This window comes from Schistocerca serialis, chromosome 3 (genome assembly GCF_023864345.2).
Source record: "Schistocerca serialis cubense isolate TAMUIC-IGC-003099 chromosome 3, iqSchSeri2.2, whole genome shotgun sequence".
Lineage (NCBI taxonomy): Eukaryota > Metazoa > Arthropoda > Insecta > Orthoptera > Acrididae > Schistocerca > Schistocerca serialis.
Genome location: NC_064640.1, coordinates 773,565,172 through 773,585,338, shown reverse-complemented (window position 1 = coordinate 773,585,338; position 20,167 = coordinate 773,565,172). Strand labels below are relative to the sequence as shown.

At 47.3% G+C, this 20,167-nt stretch overlaps 1 protein-coding gene across 1 annotated transcript in view; it reads left to right on the top strand.

The window, feature by feature from the left end:
• The window catches only part of LOC126470617 (uncharacterized), a 366,250-nt gene that overhangs the window by 16,753 nt on the left and 329,330 nt on the right, over positions 1-20,167 (top strand). The window lies entirely within an intron of this gene.

Sequence of the window (20,167 nt, the reverse complement as noted above, 5' to 3'; positions counted from 1 at the left end):
AACGTCGTGCTTGATTTAATAAAGAACATTGTGCAACTTTCAAATAGTAGCAATAAAAGATTGCTGTACAACAACGTCAAGAGGGAATGGAATAATTTTTAATCAGGAAATGTATCGCAGGATGAAAGCACAGTACGGTGATTGGTGTGTGTTCGTGCAGCTAGAGAAATAGTGACACAAAGTTCAAAGGAGGCTAACTCCTTTGGTAGATGGTACGCGCACGGGCCAGGTACACAGCAAAGCGACAGCTGCAGTGGAACTGTTTGTGAAGGAAAACAGGTGTATTACAGTAAACCAAATAGCAACTGGTTTGGATATGACTGTTGATTCAGCGCACGATGCTCTCCATGATTTGCTGCGATTCAATACTGTCCACAAGATGGCAGCCACCTCAGTTGACTGCTGAATTAAGAGATCGTAGCGTCGGTGCCTCCGAGGAATTTTTGCGTCGTTTCAGGGTCGAAGGTAGTGGGAAGGTAATGGATTTCTGGACAGAATTGTTGCGGTATATGAATTTAGGGTGCACTACGAAGGTGAAACGGAAAGTTAGAGCAAGAAAACGCCAAACCATAAAAAAGCCGCACTCAGCCATCGGCAGGAAATATCATACATGTTTGAGGCACAAAAGGGGCACTACGCGGAATAAACAGGGAGTTAAGTGACCAGTAATTCATACTCAAATCGGCTACGAAATCACCTTGCTCTTTAGTTAGGAGCAACTGACGAAGACTTCTGACTGCACGTGCTTTGTTGACAATTCTCATACCCATACCGCCCATTCAACCGTAGGAACAATACAGTATATTCTCGAGCACCCAACTTACTAGACATCGCTCCTACTGACTTAATTTTCGGTAGGCTGAGAAGTGCTGCGAGACAAGCATTTCAGAAGCGATGAAAACCGCGGTGCACAGGTATCTGAATCCACAACCAAAAGAATTCTTATCGCTAGTTACGTCTATCCATGCACTTCTGAAGCGATGGGGTGTGTCAATGGTTCAAATGGCTCTGAGCACTATGGGACTTAACTTCTGTGGTCATCAGTCCCCTAGAACTTAGAACTACTTAAACCTAACTAACCTAAGGACATCACACACATCCATGCCCGAGGCAGGATTCGAACCTGCGACCGTAGCAGTCGCACGGTTCCGGACTGAGCGCCTTAACCGCGAGACCACCGCGGCCGGCGATGGGGTGTGTCCATTACATGTTATGGGAACCACGCTAAAACATAAAACAATGGTTTCTCCGTGCAACCTCATTTCCATAAGGTTTTCATTTGAATTACTTCAGTGTTTTCGAACAGAAACATAAACGATGCAACTCGCATTCGAGATAACGACGGTTCAAATCCCCGTTCGGCCATCCAGATGTTTTCACCTGATTTCCTTGAATCGCTCCAGGCAATTGCGGGGACGGTCCTTTTGAAAAGGGCATGTCCGATTCTTTTTCCCACCCTTTGGTAATCCGAGCTTGTGCCCTCATGTCACTGTTGACGGGACATTAAACACTAATCTGCCTTACCACCGCTATCTTAAAACTTTCGTGGTGATAAAATCAAGTGTGTGTACTACATGTGAACTACACGATTTACTCTACTGCCAACAGTGAAATGATTGTAAACGAGTCTGTGTTCTGCTGAGATAAGCGCACCGAACAAAAAATTTCTAGCCCCGAGGAGACGTGAAGCTAATGCCGTGTAAGGCTACCTCCTGCCTCAATAATGGTCTCAGTTCGGCGAGGAAAAGTGTCCCCAGGTTTCTTCAAGTATACCACTTCTAAACGAAGTTTCTCGTTTGTGATTAGAACCACGGCTGGCAACCACCGCAGTGCTGTTACATATAACCACTCGTATGCTAATTTTGTTAAACAGAGATCATTCTACGCTAGCGACTTTCTGGTGAAAAAACTCCAGTTGTTGCGGGTGCGCGATACTTACATGCGTGTAAATCACCCGCCAATCACGTCGCGACTGCGCGTGTCCCACGGGAAATGCGGGCCCTCCACGAGAAAGACAGGCTGTGGCGCTTACGTCACGAAGGTAGTCCTGAACTCTCTCGCTGAGCTCAGCAGACAAAATGCGTTTCTAAACCTGTTAACTCGCAGCCGGGCGTGTAAGTACTAACGAGAATTGCATCTTCCACTGGAATCTGCTATTATGAAGTCGCACTAACAGTACTACAGCGAAATTTAAGATCAATACTCCATATAAATGGTATAATAGCTTGTTTATAGCATTTAGTCTCTTCTACTTAACATTACTCATTACATGCTGGAAGTGGTGCCTTATGCAACTGATAATCATTTTAGCAAGATTTTGTTTTATTGTACACCAGTACAGCTGTAACAAATTATAAGTAGGCCCATCATTACAGGACTAATAACAGTAAGATTCCATAATAGCAGATTCCAGTAGATTCCAGTAGATTTAGTTTCCGTTTGTACGGACACGCCTAGTTGAGTTAACAGGTATAAAAACGCAGTCTGCTGATTTGAGCGAGCGAGCACAAGACTGTCTCCGTGATGTACGCGCCGCGGCCTGTCTTTCTCGTAGGCCTCGTCCAACGAACTTATGACGTCACACTGGTTGCCTTGCCCAAGATCCCACGTGGTTAAAGTGCAGGTACTCACAGAGGTTCATTGTGGACGATAATTATTGTATGGCAGCGGAACTTCGTAGTTATTCTAAGGCATTAATGTGGACCCAATTTACATTGGAAAAAATTGGTTCCCTTTTGGCCTACCAGCTGCAAATTTGGCGCTCTGAATGCAAGAAAGACCTATGAAATGTTTCCATATTTAATGGACGAGGAACAGGATGTGGGCAAAAAAGATAAAGTGAAAAAGGCATAATGTTGAGTTTATTATTAACAAATGCTTACACAGTTGATCAACATTAACATTGGAGACGTCGACGAGATTCTGTGCAGAGCCAGATTAGCACGTGGACCTAAAATTGTAACTAACGTCTTCCAGTGTAAATAAATTCCGCATTAGCACACCTGCCAAATTCTGCTGCCCTACGACAATTGCAGACCACACTGGGCCTCGGTGAGTAGCTGCACATTAATTATAGCCACCCAGTGCATAGCGAACGCTCGACTACGCCCGGGAGCAGAAGGGAAATCAGTATGTTATTGAAAAGGTACCGAATAAAGTCCTTAATTTTGTCATGTTGTCGACAGCACGAGTGTGTTTAAATGTGCAACAACGAAGCATTAAAGTGATCTCAAATATAACTAGCTGCCCGCTGGAGACGTAGCAACTCGTAAGATCTTTAGTGTCAGATGCTGTGACGTACGCCACAGGGCCGGCGAGTGGGTTAGTGACGTCAGTTAGCAATAGATTGTGGTCAGTGTAGAACTCTAAAATCTTGTGTGCTGTACACTGCGCATGCGCATAAACAAGGACTGTGACGTTTTATTATCGGAAGTTAACCTAATGTCGCCGCGCTCACTCGTGTTATAATAATGGATTTCATATCATTGTCTTCTTACAAAGTTTACACGAGGACCAGGTGTCTATCCTATGGGTATTCTTACACGAGAGACCAAATATCTGAAAGCAAAGAGGTATTCAGGTTTCACAATATCTGAACAAAGAAACAGCCCACACTGTGTAGATAAGTGCGTAGATGGATCAATTTTTAATAGTTTCACCAAGGAAAGTAAGCTACAGACAGTGTTTGATATTTGGCTCTTAAGAGAGAAATAAGATACAAAGCAAAAAGGAGCTAAGTACTGCCTTCTAAATATCTTCATGTATTTTTCTTGAATAAAAAGTTTTTTGTTTGGACGATTAGCTTCCAGCGGTGTAGAGGAATTACCATTCACTTTTGTCGAGAAGACTGACACAGACTTTAGCAAGACATGTTTCATAATTACGTAATTCCAACATTCATACTTTAATACGATTCCCGAAATACATTAACACGTCTTACATGGATCTTAATCTGCACCAGTTTCAAAGTATTCTTCTTGGAAGCAAATGCACCAAACGCAACATCTATCACTTTTGAAATGTAGCACGGGAGTGTCTGTTAATGTCCAGTTCCCTCAGCAATTCCACTTTAATCTCCTCCACTATAGCAAATCTTCGCCTCTTCAGCTTGATTTTCATATTCGTGAAGAGCAAGAAGCTATACGGAGCTAAGTCTACATACTATAGCAGGTGGAGAGCATCTTCCAACTTGTGTTACCCAAAAATTAACAATGTAGGCCGTATGCGGTTATGCTTTATCGTGGAGTACCCAGTCGTTCGTATCTCAAACGTTTTGGAACCTCGCGATATAAATCTTCAGTGACCGTCTGACCAGGAGGGATGAACCCTTTATGAATTAACTTGTCAATATAAACAAAAATAAATAAATATGGATTTAATTACTCTAGATGTGGATTCAATTGCTGCCGATTTGTCGCGTTTCTTTTGGTCAAGGTGAAGCGCTCTTCCTTTGCGACGATTGCTACTTAGTAATGGTCATTGCCTTCAGTCCAACTTCAGCCACTAGTGACAAATTTTGAAAATATATTCTTTTCGTTCTGAAACTTCACCACAGTCTTCACGTTCAGTTCTTCTCACAGAATAATTTCACATGTACCGTTACTTATTTCCAAACCCTTGCAGTTGTCTTGGATGATCTGTCTACGATCTTGCAGAGTCACAGCCCTCGTATTCTGAAAATTTTCTGGTGCCATACCAGTTGACGGACGACTAAAACGAACGTGAATCAGTCGACGTTCACCTGTTTTTTTTTTTTAACAGTTATACCAATCATACGTTTGTATCTGGCCTAAAGCGTTGTTTCCACAAGCTTGTCTCAACAATTGCTTTGTTTCTGCAGCGATTTTCCTCAGTTTTAAGCTCTGTAAAAACACTTTTCAGCTCAGCAATCGCAAAACTGCAAACTCGCGTTAACAAGACAGTGGAACTATGATCAGCAACAAATAACCAAATCATTTATCTCGCAGCCACTTGCCTTACTGATGCAGAAAGACTCTATGGGGAGGCGCGTTGCGGTTTTTGTGTACTCGTAACCATTGGCGTATAAAATTCAAAATATGGATCTGTTGTTTATCCCTCGTACTTTTAATAAGAGCAAAGGTAGGAAGTATTCAATCTAATAGCATAGCTATTCAGATGGTCCGTAAGCGCGTATTGTGTTCACCAGTGCTGATCTGTGTCCGTTCATTTCGGAAGACGAGAAACAGCATAAAAGTTTCGCTCCTCTTCCTGCAGCCTTCTGGCCCTCACCAACGAATAGCTACTGCGTCTACGTGGGCTCGCAAATCCTGCTTTCCATAAAGAGATTTCCCCATGCCGCTTCTGACTGATAGTGCATACACTGCAATATCGATTATGGAAATACGGCCTCGGCTGCCAGATTGCTGCTTCAACAACCGATGCTCGTTCCAATAGACGCCCCACCGCATTTAGGTCACCACTGGGTTGACAGGTTACTCTACAATATGTTAACGTGGACAGATTTTGTATGGATTAAAAGAAAGACTTTTGGAATGACCAGTAAGTTAATTTCCTTTAGTCAGTTACACACATTTTCTTTCCTCCTAGATGGAAAGAAATACAAAAATTCTGATACATTTCGCGAATTGGCCAAGTCGAACTGCTTGGCAATCACTCTAAATCTTGCGTAGCTGCCTGAGGATATGCCAGCCATCTGTTGGTAGAATACTAGGGGAATGCAGTCAGCCAATAGAGATGGCCTACGAAACACTTGTACTACCTGTCCTACAATACTGAAGTGTATGGGACTCCTATGAAATAGGACTAACGTTAGACACTGAACGTATACAAAGAGGAGCAACACGGATGATCACAGATTTGACTCGTGGGAGAGCTTCATGGATATGGTGAAAAACTGGCAGAAGCTTGAAGCTAGATGAAAACCGTCCCGTGAAAGCCAGCTTATAAAGTTTCAAGAATCAGCTTTAAGTGATGAATCTAAAATTTTATTTCTAGCCCTACGTATCGTACCCGCAGGGTTCGCAAGAACGAGATTACTTACAGCGCGCGCAGTCGTTTAAACACTAATTCTTCCCACGCACCATACGTGAATGGACTGGAAGAAGTCCTAATAAATAGTACAATCGGAAGTACCCTCTGCCATGCACTTCTGGTGTTTGCAGAATATGGATGCATATGAAGATACAGATTTCGTAAACTGCTATACCCACCTTTATAGTTGCAAAAGCTCTCTTCCACAATCAATAGCTAACTATGTAAACAAAGATAACGCTCTAGTAACTTGTTCAGAAGTTCTAAAGCCTTTGTCTCCAAAACTCACCAGTCATCACTTGGCAGTTTTCACTACGTGCATCATCTGGGTAGGTATAATAGGTTCCGAATAAATTAACTGTCGTGGATAAGGTAAGGTCTTAGACAGTATTGACTGGAGTACGTCATTTGAAACTACAAAGGTAACAGGCCTAATATACAGGGTGTCCCAGCTATCTTATCCACCCAAAATATCTCTGGAACAATAACAGCTATTGGAAAACGACTTTCACCGGTATCAATGTAGGGCTGGGGCCCATGAATGTACATATTTGCAAACATTCTAAAACGAAAGCATATGTGTTTAACACAAACTTGTTTTTTAAATGGACCTATATTTTTTCTTCAGCAACTCATAGCATGACAAAGCACATACACAATGGCGTTGATTGCATCGCAATATTCCCATTACATCCCGAGATATTGAGACGCGAAGTTGACGTTTGAAACACCCGACATGCGCTGCTAGCGCACGTCCTGAGGCTTAGGCGTGAACCCCATGCTGCCCGTAATCGCGATGTGATTGACAAGTGTCCCTCTTCATAAGTATGGAGGTGTGATTACACATGTCAATCACATCGCGATTACGGGCAGCATGGGGTTCACGCCTGAGCCTCAGGACGTGCGCTAGCAGCGCATGTCGGGTGTTTCAAGCGTCAACTTCGCGTCTCAATATCTCGGGATGTATTGGGAATATTGCGATGCAATCAACGCCATTGTGTATGTGCTTTGTCATGCTATGGATTGCTGAAGAAAAAATATAGGAGGTCCATTTAAAAAAAACATAAGTTTGTGTTAAAAAACACACATGCTTTCGTTTTAGAATGTTTCCAAATATGTACATTCATGGGCCCCAGCCCTACATTGATACCGGTGAAAGTCGTTTTCCAATAGCTGTTATTGTTCCAGAGATATTTTGGGTGGACAAGATAGCTGGGACACCCTGTATATACAGGGAGCGAAAGTTTATAGAAATGGCTCTGAGCACTATGGGACTTAACAGCTGAGGTTATCAGTCCCCTGGAACTTAGAACTACTTAAACCTAACTAACCTAAGGACTTCACACACACATCCATGCCCGAGGCAGGATTCGAACCTGCGACCGTAGCGCCTAGAACCGCTCGACCACTCCGGCCGGCCAAAGTTTTTAGAAAATTTGTACAAAAATCGGTTTGTAGTTCAAAGATAGGACATGAAAGGGAAACAGTAGTTGACGGGGATAGGACACGGTGGCAGCCTATCTCCGGTGTTATTTAAGTTTAACAATGAGCAATCAATAAAGGAAACAAAGGAGAAATTTAGAAACGGAATTATAGTTAAGAGAGAAGATTTAAAACTTTGAGGTGCCCGATGAAATAGTAATTGTGAGAGGCAGAATTACTTGACATACAAGAAGAACGGAATGGGTGATATCTTTAAGATGAACTTCAACGAAAGCAAAAAATGGGCAAAGGAATGTAGCTGAATTAAAACAGGCGATGCTGCGAATTAGATTAGAAAGTAATACACTAAAAGTAATAGTTTCGCTGTTTGAGCAGCGAAGTAACTGATGACAAAAGGAGAGGATATAAAATGTAGACTGGCAATAACAAAAGAAGCGTTTATTGAAAAGGGAAATTTGGTAACAACGAATATAAATTTCTTTTCCGTAGGTATTTGTATGGAGTGTAGCACTGTAGGGAAGTGAAAAGTGGACGATACTCTTTTCAGACAAGTTAACTGAATCTTCCGTCGGTTCGTGGTAGAACATGATAATGAATGGAAAGCACTAGTTTGCTTTTGTTCTACAGTATTATACTGCAGAACAAAAGCAAACTAGTACTCTTCAGACAAGAAGAGAAGAACGAAACTTTAATCATAATCGATGTTTGTGGAAGGCCTTCAGCTCTGTCATTCACGATTTAAAAAATGAAACACTGCATCATTTAAGTATTTTTTAATGCTTAGCACAGCGCATGTCGAGAATTCCTAATTTTAGAGTGCGAATATTTACTTGTGTTTTATGAAGTTTGCATGTGTCGTTCTTTGCGTTGTAGTCTTGTTCTTGAGGTTATAAGGTGCTATGCCGCCTTCATTACGCGGAAATCCACACGCCCGCCCACACACATAAACCATCACCCACACTATTGTGAAATCAAAGTATTAAGATTTCGCACGTTTGCGCTAGTGGATTTCTGCGAGATTGAGGAGGCACTGTACCTTATGACCTCAAAAAGACGACCGCAGTGCAAGGTAAGCGGAACACCACATATGTGAACATAACACAAAATACTTATGTAAAATATTTTCACTTGAAATTGACAAAGCGTGCTAAGCGTGAAAAAATAGGTAACTGGTGCAGTGTTCCATAATTCAGAGAATAAGCTTTTGAAATGGGATGCTACAGAAGAACGTCGAGAATTAAAGTAGATCGAAAAACAAAAAATGAGGTACCATACTGAAGTGAAGTGAAATGTACGTGATGGAGGTGTGGAGGATAAGAATTACAGAGGGAGACCAAAGTTCGACTGCAGCAAACAAGTTTAAATGCATGTAGGTTGTGATAACAACACCGAGATGAAATGGCTTGCTCAGAATAATGTGGAGAAGTGCATTATAGCAGTCTTTGCACTGAAAGCAACAATACTTTCAAAACAACGCTTCTTGAAAAGTCTGTCTAGTTAAAGAATTAACTGACATTTGTAAGGGAACGATACATTTTGTATTTTAATGATTGGTAATCTCACTTCACTGTGCTGATGAACATGTCAGGTAAAGTACACATTTGTATACAAAATAGAGCGATTGTCTGTAGACATTGTAGAGAAACTGTCTGCAGGCAGATAACTAAATAATGTATATAGAAAGTCTAGATGCTTTGTCTAAAGTACCCACTTGAATGTCTTGTTCTTTGGTATTCGCGAAGTACGGCTGACTTTATTCGGATCTCGGCTTGTGTAGTGATAAATGTAAATGGCGTGTGACTAGGGCCTCCCGTCGGTTAGACCGTTCGCCGGGTGCAAGTATTTTGATTTGACACTACTTCGGCGACTTGCGAGTCGATGGGGATGAAATGATGATGATAAGGACAACACAACACCCAATCCCTGAGCGGAGAAAATCTCCGACCCACCCGGAATCGAACCCGGGCCCTTAAGATTTACATTCTTTCACACAGCCCCCTCAGCTACCGGGGGCGGACTGTGCAGTGATAATTGGTAGTAAAAGAAATAGAAAGAGGAGACGTTTGTGGAAACGTGCTTTTTCTTGGAGGGGCGTTGTTTTAGCTATAATTTACTTTGGACTTTGAAAATAAAAGAAGCATCGTTTTTTTGATCGTCGCTCACTGATAAATATTATTTTTTGACCAGCTCTTCGATAACCAGCTTCTTGTTATGATCTTATTTGGAATTTCTAAGCTCCCAGAAACATGATTCCAAGTCAAAACCTTGTCGGCTGCAACACTTTCATCGCTGGCCACAGATCGATAAGTGATGTTTAATATCAAGAAAAACAAAAACCGGCGAAGCGCTTTCCACGGCGCAATGAGATCTACTGGAGGCCATAAACGATGTGTTGTGCAACATTGTCTAAGAATTGCCTTGTGTCTCCCACTACAAACTGGAGTAAAAGTTCTGCGATTTTGTTGTAAAAGCGTGTCTCTAGACAAGAAATGCCTCTCAACTATATATAGAAAATCGCTGTATTGTCTGTCACTGTCTAGATACAAAACGCGCTCGACTTCGCATGCTACTGTGTACAAGGCCTGATTGCTGGTGTATAGAGAACATTCGCGTCATTTGTGGCTCATAAGAACAGATATCTGATCGGGCTAGCATAACAGATTCCGACCCAACACACAATCGCGTGGGCCAAAGTCTGTTTCGGAAATGAGATTTTAAACTTCGGTAAGTTGTGGCATTCAGTAAACGTGGTGAAAGCGAGGTGGTTTCCACACATTGGCGTCTGGTGTGGTGGCAGCACTGGCGTGGGGCGGAAGTGCAGGTCGCGTGGGAGAACAGGATTTGTCCCGCACCAGTTCCGGAAGACGGGCGCAGGCGCGCAGGTATCGAGCGAGCCGGATGGGGGCTGCACAAAGCACACCCCACACGCCGGCCGCAGCTGTACCAGCCGCGCCGCCAGCAACAAGTGACTCGTGCACTGCCAGCCCGCCGCTTTGTTGTTGTTGTTGTTGCTGTTGTTGGGAAACCTATTATCAATTGTAGGTGCGGAACGCTGCGACTGTGACGATTGACAGTTTTCAGTAATAACTGCCTGCAGCCACCTTACGTGGGCGTAGAACATTCGCTTTTCCATTAAAAGTTTAATCATCAAACGGAGTTGTGACTGCTTTGTATCATAAATAGCGTTGTGGGGTTTTGCCATGAAGTGTAATTTTACTTTAGTCATAAATATTAATTCATAAATTTTGTATATAAATAAATAAGAGGGAAACAAGTTTGAAACCCTACATAACAGCGAAGTGAAATGAAACGTAAAAATTCAAAAACACTAGTTTGCTATGAGTAAGGTGGAACAGTAATAGATGGCTGTAATATGAACATACACGATGTGAAAAATTAGCAGTATATAATGAACTTCACGTACGAATTGACAAATTTTTCACTGCTGTTCTCTCCACACTCGTTACATCACTGAACCTCCTCTCTATATTGATTTGACTCTTCATTATCTGACTTACAGCTCTGTTCTCAGGCACTTTCATGTTCACTGTTGTAAGAAGTCATTTTCATCATGGAGATTATTTTTTCCATCGCTATCTTCTTGTCGTATAAGAGTCGATGGGCATGAAAGGGAAGTAGTGGTTGGGAAGGGAGTGAGACAGAGTTGTAGCTTCTCCCCGATGTTATTCAATCTGTATATTGAGCAAGCAGTAAAGGAAACAAAAGAAAAATTCGGAGTAGGTATTAAAATCCGTGGAGAAGAAATAAAAACTTTGAGGTTCGCCGATGACATTGTAATTCTGTCAGACAGCAAAGGACCTAGAAGAGCAGCTGAACGGAAGGGACAGTGTCTTGAAAGGAGGACATAAGATGAACATCAACAAAAGAAAAACGAGGATAATGGAATGTAGTCGTATTAAATCGGGTGATGCTGAGGGAATTACATTAGGAAATGAGGCACTTAAAGTAGTAAACGAGTTTTGCTATTTGGGGAGCAAAATAACTGATGATGATCGAAGTAGAGAGGATATAATATGTAGACTGGCAATGGGAAGGAAAGCGTTTGTGAAGAAGAGAAATTTGTTAACATCGAGTATAGATTTAAGTGTCAGGAAGTCGTTTCTGAAAGTATTTGTATAGAGTGTGGCCATGTATGGAAGTGAAACGTGGACGATAAATAATTTGGACAAGAAGAGAATAGAAGCTTTCGAAATGTGGTGCTACAGAAGAATGCTGAAGATTGGTAGATCACATAGCTAATGAGGTATTGAATAGAATTAGGGAGAAGAGAAATTTGTGGCACACCTTGACTAGAAGAAGGGATGGGTTGGCAGGAAATGTTCTGAGGCATCAGGGTTCAGTGACGTCACAGCTGTGAACCCGCCTGACAGCTACCGCGTATTGTAGTACTGGTGCTCTGAAGTATTGGTGGATGACAGTGGAATTCTTTCAGTCGGCAAAGGACGGGAAAAAGCAATTGAACTAGGTGTATGGTGTCTTGAAAATAGATAAGATGAAAATCAGCAAAAGTAAATCAAAGGCAATGGAACGTAGTCGAATTAAACAAAGTGATGCTGACAGAATCAGATTGGGAAACGACACTAAAAGTAGTCGCTCCATTTTGTTACTTGTGGAGCAAAATAAGTGACGGTGGCTGAAGGGGACATAAAACCCAGAGTGGCGATAGCAAAAAATGTTCACATGTGTGAAATTGTATGGGACTTAACTGCTAAGGTCATCAGTCACTAAGCTTACACACTACTTAACCTACATTATCCTAAGGACAAACACACGCACACACCCATGCCCTAGGGAGGACTCGAACCTCCGCCGGGACCAGCCGCACAGTCCATGACTGCAGCGCCCAAGACCGGCGATAGCAAGGAAAGCGTTTCTGAAAGAGAGAAATTTATCGTCTAATATAAATTTAAATAAGCTTCTTTAGAAGGTATGTTTCTGTAGCTTAGCCATCTATGGAAGTAAAATGTGGACGATAAACAGTTCAAAAAAATGGTTCAAATGGCTCTGAGCACTATGCGACTTAACATCTGAGGTCATCAGTCCCCTAGAACTTAGAACTAATTAAACGTAACTAACCTAAGGACATCACACACATCCATGCCCGAGGCAGGATTCGAACCTGCGACCGTAGCGGTCGCTCGGCTCCAGACTGTAGCGCCTAGAACCGCACGGCCACTCCGGCCGGCGACACAGTTCAGACAATAAGATGGGGTTGGGTTGATTTGGGGGCAAGAGACCAAACTGCGAGGTCATCGGTCTCATCAGATTACGGAAGGAAGTCGGCCGTGCCCTTTTAAAGGAACCATCCCGGCATTTGCGTGAAGAGATTTTAGGGAAATCACGGAAAACCTAAATCAGGATGGCCGGACGCGGGATTGAACCGTCGTACTCCCGAATTCGAGTCCAGTGTGCATCCACTGCGCCACCCCGCTCGGTAGACAATAATAGAACAGGTTTTAAAATGTAATGCTAAAGTAGACTTTTGAAGATTAGATAGGTAAATCGAATAACAAAGTAGACTTTTGAAGATTAGATAGGTAAATCGAATAACAAAGTAGACTTTTGAAGATTAGATAGGTAAATCGAATAACAGATGATGAACTGAATTGAATTGGGGGAAGAGAAATATACGGCACAGCTTGACTGAAAGTAGGAATCGGTTGAGAGGGCTTGGTCTGAGGCACAGTAAGTAGGTTGAAAAGGATGTAGATGGTGCAGTACTTTGAAGATATTAAGAGGCTTGCTCATGATAGACTGGTGTGGAGAGCTGCATCAGACTAGACCGAAAACAGAAAAAAGTTAAGAAGGGAGCGATGGAGATGCAAACGACATGCTAGCATAGCAGGAAACTGACAAGTGAATCACCACCTGATCTGAACGTAGGCTGCCAAAGTGAACGTGAGGTATGTTACGTTGGCCGTGACAAACTGATGAGTACAAAGATTTTTGTCCCTCGCAAACAGTTGTTTCCAGCTGCCGCATGGTGAGCATTTTCACAAAGCTTGGTAGCGGAAGCGTCACTCTAGCACCACAGCAGGCCAGAATGCCGAACAATAAAGCGTGCGACGTGAGACGCTTCCCAGGTACCGCCGTTAGCTTCCTGCCAGCTGTTCCACATCTCACAGCTACTACACACAAGAGCTCTTCAAAAAGTAACTTACTCATTATTACGGTAGGCTAAATAACGTCCATTGAATGCTGCACTACACAGATACGTGACACTATTTTTCCACCAGTCAGAAGCTCTTGCCAACGATCGGAACGTTCTACCAGTCACTTAGCTATTCTACGATAGAAAGCCGCTCCTCGGTTACGGTGCCATTTGAGAACTGAGTGTTCTCATCGTTCTAAATCTGCGATTGCTGCGAATCAGTTCCTCGATTGCCTTGGCATTCTCTGTGGACGATGACCTCCCTTCCCGATCAGCTTCACCCTCATCTGTGCCGCCCTGATCAAATTGTTGGCACCATTTCTCTACGGTTAGACTTGACATTGAATTTGATCCATATACCGCCAGAATTTCAGGGTGAATCATTGTCAAATTTATATACGTTTTGCCCAAAAGAATCGTACTGTTCGATGTACTTCAGCTTTGGAGTACATTTCCAGTTGCCACGCCATTTGAATCTCTCACTGTGACGGGCATGTTAACGCTTTCCGACCATCTGGCTAAAATTGTGTATATTAACTTTTGCTGTGTCTTAGCTGCAACAGAAGTATTTTTTCGCTATGTAAATCTGAGGTAAAACTTTCTGCATGTTCAACCTTTTCATCATGCGCAAGTACTGCCAACTGTTGAGCATCACTATGAAAATATCAGCAAGCCAATGTAGCAGTGCGCAGCAGCTCGTGACCACCAGAATACAAGGATGTGGTTGGGTCGCTATATTCCACTGTATAATTGAATTTTGTTATTTTGCATGGCAATTACTGAATAATGAGTTTACATTTACAATAGAGAATATTTCGTAATTAGTCATCTAGTCCACAAAATGAAGCCAAATGTGCAAAGTGTGTTTTGAAAACTGGTACAGGTTTCTGTATAAATCTTGGATATAAAGTCAATACAAAAATCACCTGAGAGCTTAACACCATAAAGAAAGATTTTCCTTTCTCCAGAAGAAATTCAGGCCTGAAAGTGCTAACCATACCGCAGCAGAAGTGTGTGTGCAGTGAACCCAGAACATGTACTCTGTTCTGACAATGCGTCACCCTTGTCGGTTAAAGGTCCTAGTGTGGTACGATATAGGTAACTAAATTTTATAGTCCTCTCATAATTACAGATACAGTGGAAAAGATGGCCGGCTAGCTGTTCAGGACACTATGCTTTAAAAACTATCGGCACCCTCGGCTAGTGTCACGCGTGCCTTACTGTCTGTTTTAGCCACACCGATTCCGAATTAGATCTACATCTATAGTCCGCAAGCGCCGCGAGGTGGCCGCGCGGTTACAGGCACCATGTCACGAATTGCGCGACCCCTCCCCCTGGAGTATCGCCTCCTCCCTCGGCTGTGTGTGCGTGTGGCTGTGTGTGTGCGTGTGGCTGTGTGTGTGCGTGTGGCTGTGTGTGTGCGTGTGGCTGTGTGTGTGCGTGTGGCTGTGTGTGTGCGTGTGGCTGTGTGTGTGCGTGTGGCTGTGTGTGTGCGTGTGGCTGTGTGTGTGCGTGTGGCTGTGTGTGTGCGTGTGGCTGTGTGTGTGCGCGTGTGGCTGTGTGTGTGCGCGTGTGGCTGTGTGTGTGCGCGTGTGGCTGTGTGTGTGCGCGTGTGGCTGTGTGTGTGCGCGTGTGGCTGTGTGTGTGCGCGTGTGGCTGTGTGTGTGCGCGTGTGGCTGTGTGTGTGCGCGTGTGGCTGTGTGTGTGCGCGTGTGGCTGTGTGTGTGCGCGTGTGGCTGTGTGTGTGCGCGTGTGGCTGTGTGTGTGCGCGTGTGGCTGTGTGTGTGCGCGTGTGGCTGTGTGTGTGCGCGTGTGGCTGTGTGTGTGCGCGTGTGGCTGTGTGTGTGCGCGTGTGGCTGTGTGTGTGCGCGTGTGGCTGTGTGTGTGCGCGTGTGGCTGTGTGTGTGCGCGTGTGGCTGTGTGTGTGCGCGTGTGGCTGTGTGTGTGCGCGTGTGGCTGTGTGTGTGCGCGTGTGGCTGTGTGTGTGCGCGTGTGGCTGTGTGTGTGCGCGTGTGGCTGTGTGTGTGCGCGTGTGGCTGTGTGTGTGCGCGTGTGGCTGTGTGTGTGCGCGTGTGGCTGTGTGTGTGCGCGTGTGGCTGTGTGTGTGCGCGTGTGGCTGTGTGTGTGCGCGTGTGGCTGTGTGTGTGCGCGTGTGGCTGTGTGTGTGCGCGTGTGGCTGTGTGTGTGCGCGTGTGGCTGTGTGTGTGCGCGTGTGGCTGTGTGTGTGCGCGTGTGGCTGTGTGTGTGCGCGTGTGGCTGTGTGTGTGCGCGTGTGGCTGTGTGTGTGCGCGTGTGGCTGTGTGTGTGCGCGTGTGGCTGTGTGTGTGCGCGTGTGGCTGTGTGTGTGCGCGTGTGGCTGTGTGTGTGCGCGTGTGGCTGTGTGTGTGCGCGTGTGGCTGTGTGTGTGCGCGTGTGGCTGTGTGTGTGCGTGTGGCTGTGTGTGTGCGTGTGGCTGTGTGTGTGCGTGTGGCTGTGTGTGTGCGTGTGGCTGTGTGTGTGCGTGTGGCTGTGTGTGTGCGTGTGGCTGTGTGTGTGCGTGTGGCTGTGTGTGTGCGTGTGGCTGTGTGTGTGCGTGTGGCTGTGTGTGTGCGTGTGGCTGTGTGTGTGCGTGTGGCTGTGTGTGTGCGTGTGCGTGTGGCTGTGTGTGTGCGTGTGCGTGTGGCTGTGTGTGTGCGTGTGCGTGTGGCTGTGTGTGTGCGTGTGCGTGTGGCTGTGTGTGTGCGTGTGCGTGTGGCTGTGTGTGTGCGTGTGCGTGTGGCTGTGTGTGTGCGTGTGCGTGTGGCTGTGTGTGTGCGCGTGTGGCTGTGTGGCTGTGTGTGTGCGCGTGTGGCTGTGTGGCTGTGTGTGTGCGCGTGTGGCTGTGTGGCTGTGTGTGTGCGCGTGTGGCTGTGTGGCTGTGTGTGTGCGCGTGGCTGTGTGTGTGCGTGTGGCTGTGTGTGTGTGCGTGTGGCTGTGTGGCTGTGTGTGTGTGCGTGTGGCTGTGTGGCTGTGTGTGTGTGCGTGTGGCTGTGTGGCTGTGTGTGTGTGCGTGTGGCTGTGTGTGTGTGTGTGCGTGTGGCTGTGTGTGTGTGTGTGCGTGTGGCTGTGTGTGTGTGTGTGTGTGCGTGTGGCTGTGTGTGTGTGTGTGTGTGCGTGTGGCTGTGTGTGTGTGTGTGTGCGTGTGGCTGTGTGTGTGTGTGTGTGTGTGTGCGTGTGGCTGTGTGTGTGTGTGTGTGTGTGTGCGTGTGGCTGTGTGTGTGTGTGTGTGTGTGTGTGTGCGTGTGGCTGTGTGTGTGTGTGTGTGCGTGTGGCTGTGTGTGTGTGTGTGTGCGTGTGGCTGTGTGTGTGTGTGTGTGTGCGTGTGGCTGTGTGTGTGTGTGTGTGCGTGTGGCTGTGTGTGTGTGTGTGTGCGTGTGGCTGTGTGTGTGTGTGTGTGCGTGTGGCTGTGTGTGTGTGTGTGTGCGTGTGGCTGTGTGTGTGTGTGTGTGTGCGTGTGGCTGTGTGTGTGTGTGTGTGTGCGTGTGGCTGTGTGTGTGTGTGTGTGTGCGTGTGGCTGTGTGTGTGTGGCTGTGTGTGCGTGTGGCTGTGTGTGTGTGGCTGTGTGTGCGTGTGGCTGTGTGTGTGTGGCTGTGTGTGCGTGTGGCTGTGTGTGCGTGTGGCTGTGTGTGTGCGTGTGGCTGTGTGTGCGTGTGGCTGTGTGTGTGCGTGTGGCTGTGTGTGCGTGTGGCTGTGTGTGCGTGTGGCTGTGTGTGTGCGTGTGGCTGTGTGTGCGTGTGGCTGTGTGTGTGCGTGTGGCTGTGTGTGCGTGTGGCTGTGTGTGTGCGTGTGGCTGTGTGTGCGTGTGGCTGTGTGTGTGCGTGTGGCTGTGTGTGCGTGTGGCTGTGTGTGTGCGTGTGGCTGTGTGTGCGTGTGGCTGTGTGTGTGCGTGTGGCTGTGTGTGCGTGTGGCTGTGTGTGTGCGTGTGGCTGTGTGTGCGTGTGGCTGTGTGTGTGCGTGTGGCTGTGTGTGCGTGTGGCTGTGTGTGTGCGTGTGGCTGTGTGTGCGTGTGGCTGTGTGTGCGTGTGGCTGTGTGTGTGCGTGTGGCTGTGTGTGCGTGTGGCTGTGTGTGTGCGTGTGGCTGTGTGTGCGTGTGGCTGTGTGTGCGTGTGGCTGTGTGTGTGCGTGTGGCTGTGTGTGCGTGTGGCTGTGTGGCTGTGTGTGTGTGCGTGTGGCTGTGTGGCTGTGTGTGTGTGCGTGTGGCTGTGTGGCTGTGTGTGTGTGCGTGTGGCTGTGTGTGTGTGTGTGCGTGTGGCTGTGTGTGTGTGTGTGCGTGTGGCTGTGTGTGTGTGTGTGTGTGTGCGTGTGGCTGTGTGTGTGTGTGTGTGTGCGTGTGGCTGTGTGTGTGTGTGTGTGCGTGTGGCTGTGTGTGTGTGTGTGTGTGTGTGCGTGTGGCTGTGTGTGTGTGTGTGTGTGTGTGTGTGCGTGTGGCTGTGTGTGTGTGTGTGTGCGTGTGGCTGTGTGTGTGTGTGTGTGTGTGTGTGTGCGTGTGGCTGTGTGTGTGTGTGTGTGCGTGTGGCTGTGTGTGTGTGTGTGTGCGTGTGGCTGTGTGTGTGTGTGTGTGTGCGTGTGGCTGTGTGTGTGTGTGTGTGCGTGTGGCTGTGTGTGTGTGTGTGTGCGTGTGGCTGTGTGTGTGTGTGTGTGCGTGTGGCTGTGTGTGTGTGTGTGTGCGTGTGGCTGTGTGTGTGTGTGTGTGTGCGTGTGGCTGTGTGTGTGTGTGTGTGTGCGTGTGGCTGTGTGTGTGTGGCTGTGTGTGCGTGTGGCTGTGTGTGTGTGGCTGTGTGTGCGTGTGGCTGTGTGTGTGTGGCTGTGTGTGCGTGTGGCTGTGTGTGTGTGGCTGTGTGTGCGTGTGGCTGTGTGTGCGTGTGGCTGTGTGTGTGTGTGGCTGTGTGTGTGCGTGTGGCTGTGTGTGCGTGTGGCTGTGTGTGTGCGTGTGGCTGTGTGTGCGTGTGGCTGTGTGTGTGCGTGTGGCTGTGTGTGCGTGTGGCTGTGTGTGCGTGTGGCTGTGTGTGTGCGTGTGGCTGTGTGTGCGTGTGGCTGTGTGTGTGCGTGTGGCTGTGTGTGCGTGTGGCTGTGTGTGTGCGTGTGGCTGTGTGTGCGTGTGGCTGTGTGTGTGCGTGTGGCTGTGTGTGTGCGTGTGGCTGTGTGTGCGTGTGGCTGTGTGTGCGTGTGGCTGTGTGTGTGCGTGTGGCTGTGTGTGCGTGTGGCTGTGTGTGTGCGTGTGGCTGTGTGTGCGTGTGGCTGTGTGTGTGCGTGTGGCTGTGTGTGCGTGTGGCTGTGTGTGTGCGTGTGGCTGTGTGTGTGCGTGTGGCTGTGTGTGTGCGTGTGGCTGTGTGTGCGTGTGGCTGTGTGTGCGTGTGGCTGTGTGTGTGCGTGTGGCTGTGTGTGCGTGTGGCTGTGTGTGTGCGTGTGGCTGTGTGTGCGTGTGGCTGTGTGTGTGCGTGTGGCTGTGTGTGCGTGTGGCTGTGTGTGTGCGTGTGGCTGTGTGTGTGTGTGTGTGTGTGTGTGCGTGTGGCTGTGTGTGTGTGTGTGTGTGTGTGCGTGTGGCTGTGTGTGTGTGTGTGTGTGTGCGTGTGGCTGTGTGTGTGTGTGTGTGTGTGCGTGTGGCTGTGTGTGTGTGTGTGTGTGTGTGCGTGTGGCTGTGTGTGTGTGTGTGTGTGTGTGCGTGTGGCTGTGTGTGTGTGTGTGTGTGTGCGTGTGGCTGTGTGTGTGTGTGTGTGTGTGTGCGTGTGGCTGTGTGTGTGTGTGTGTGTGTGCGTGTGGCTGTGTGTGTGTGTGTGTGTGTGCGTGTGGCTGTGTGTGTGTGTGTGTGTGTGCGTGTGGCTGTGTGTGTGTGTGTGTGTGTGCGTGTGGCTGTGTGTGTGTGTGTGTGTGTGCGTGTGGCTGTGTGTGTGTGTGTGTGTGTGCGTGTGGCTCTGTGTGTGTGTGTGTGTGCGTGTGGCTCTGTGTGTGTGTGTGTGCGTGTGGCTCTGTGTGTGTGTGTGTGTGCGTGTGGCTCTGTGTGTGTGTGTGTGTGCGTGTGGCTCTGTGTGTGTGTGTGTGTGCGTGTGGCTCTGTGTGTGTGTGTGTGTGCGTGTGGCTCTGTGTGTGTGTGTGTGTGCGTGTGGCTCTGTGTGTGTGTGTGTGTGCGTGTGGCTCTGTGTGTGTGTGTGTGCGTGTGGCTCTGTGTGTGTGTGTGTGCGTGTGGCTCTGTGTGTGTGTGTGTGCGTGTGGCTCTGTGTGTGTGTGTGTGCGTGTGGCGGTGTGTGTGTGTGTGTGCGTGTGGCGGTGTGGGTGTGCGTGTGGCTGTGTGGGTGTGCGTGTGGCTGTGTGGGTGTGCGTGTGGCTGTGTGGGTGTGCGTGTGGCTGTGTGGGTGTGCGTGTGGCTGTGTGGGTGTGCGTGTGGCTGTGTGGGTGTGCGTGTGGCTGTGTGGGTGTGCGTGTGGGTGTGTGGGTGTGCGTGTGGGTGTGCGTGTGTGCGTGTGGGTGTGCGTGTGTGCGTGTGGCTGTGCGTGTGTGCGTGTGGCTGTGCGTGTGTGCGTGTGG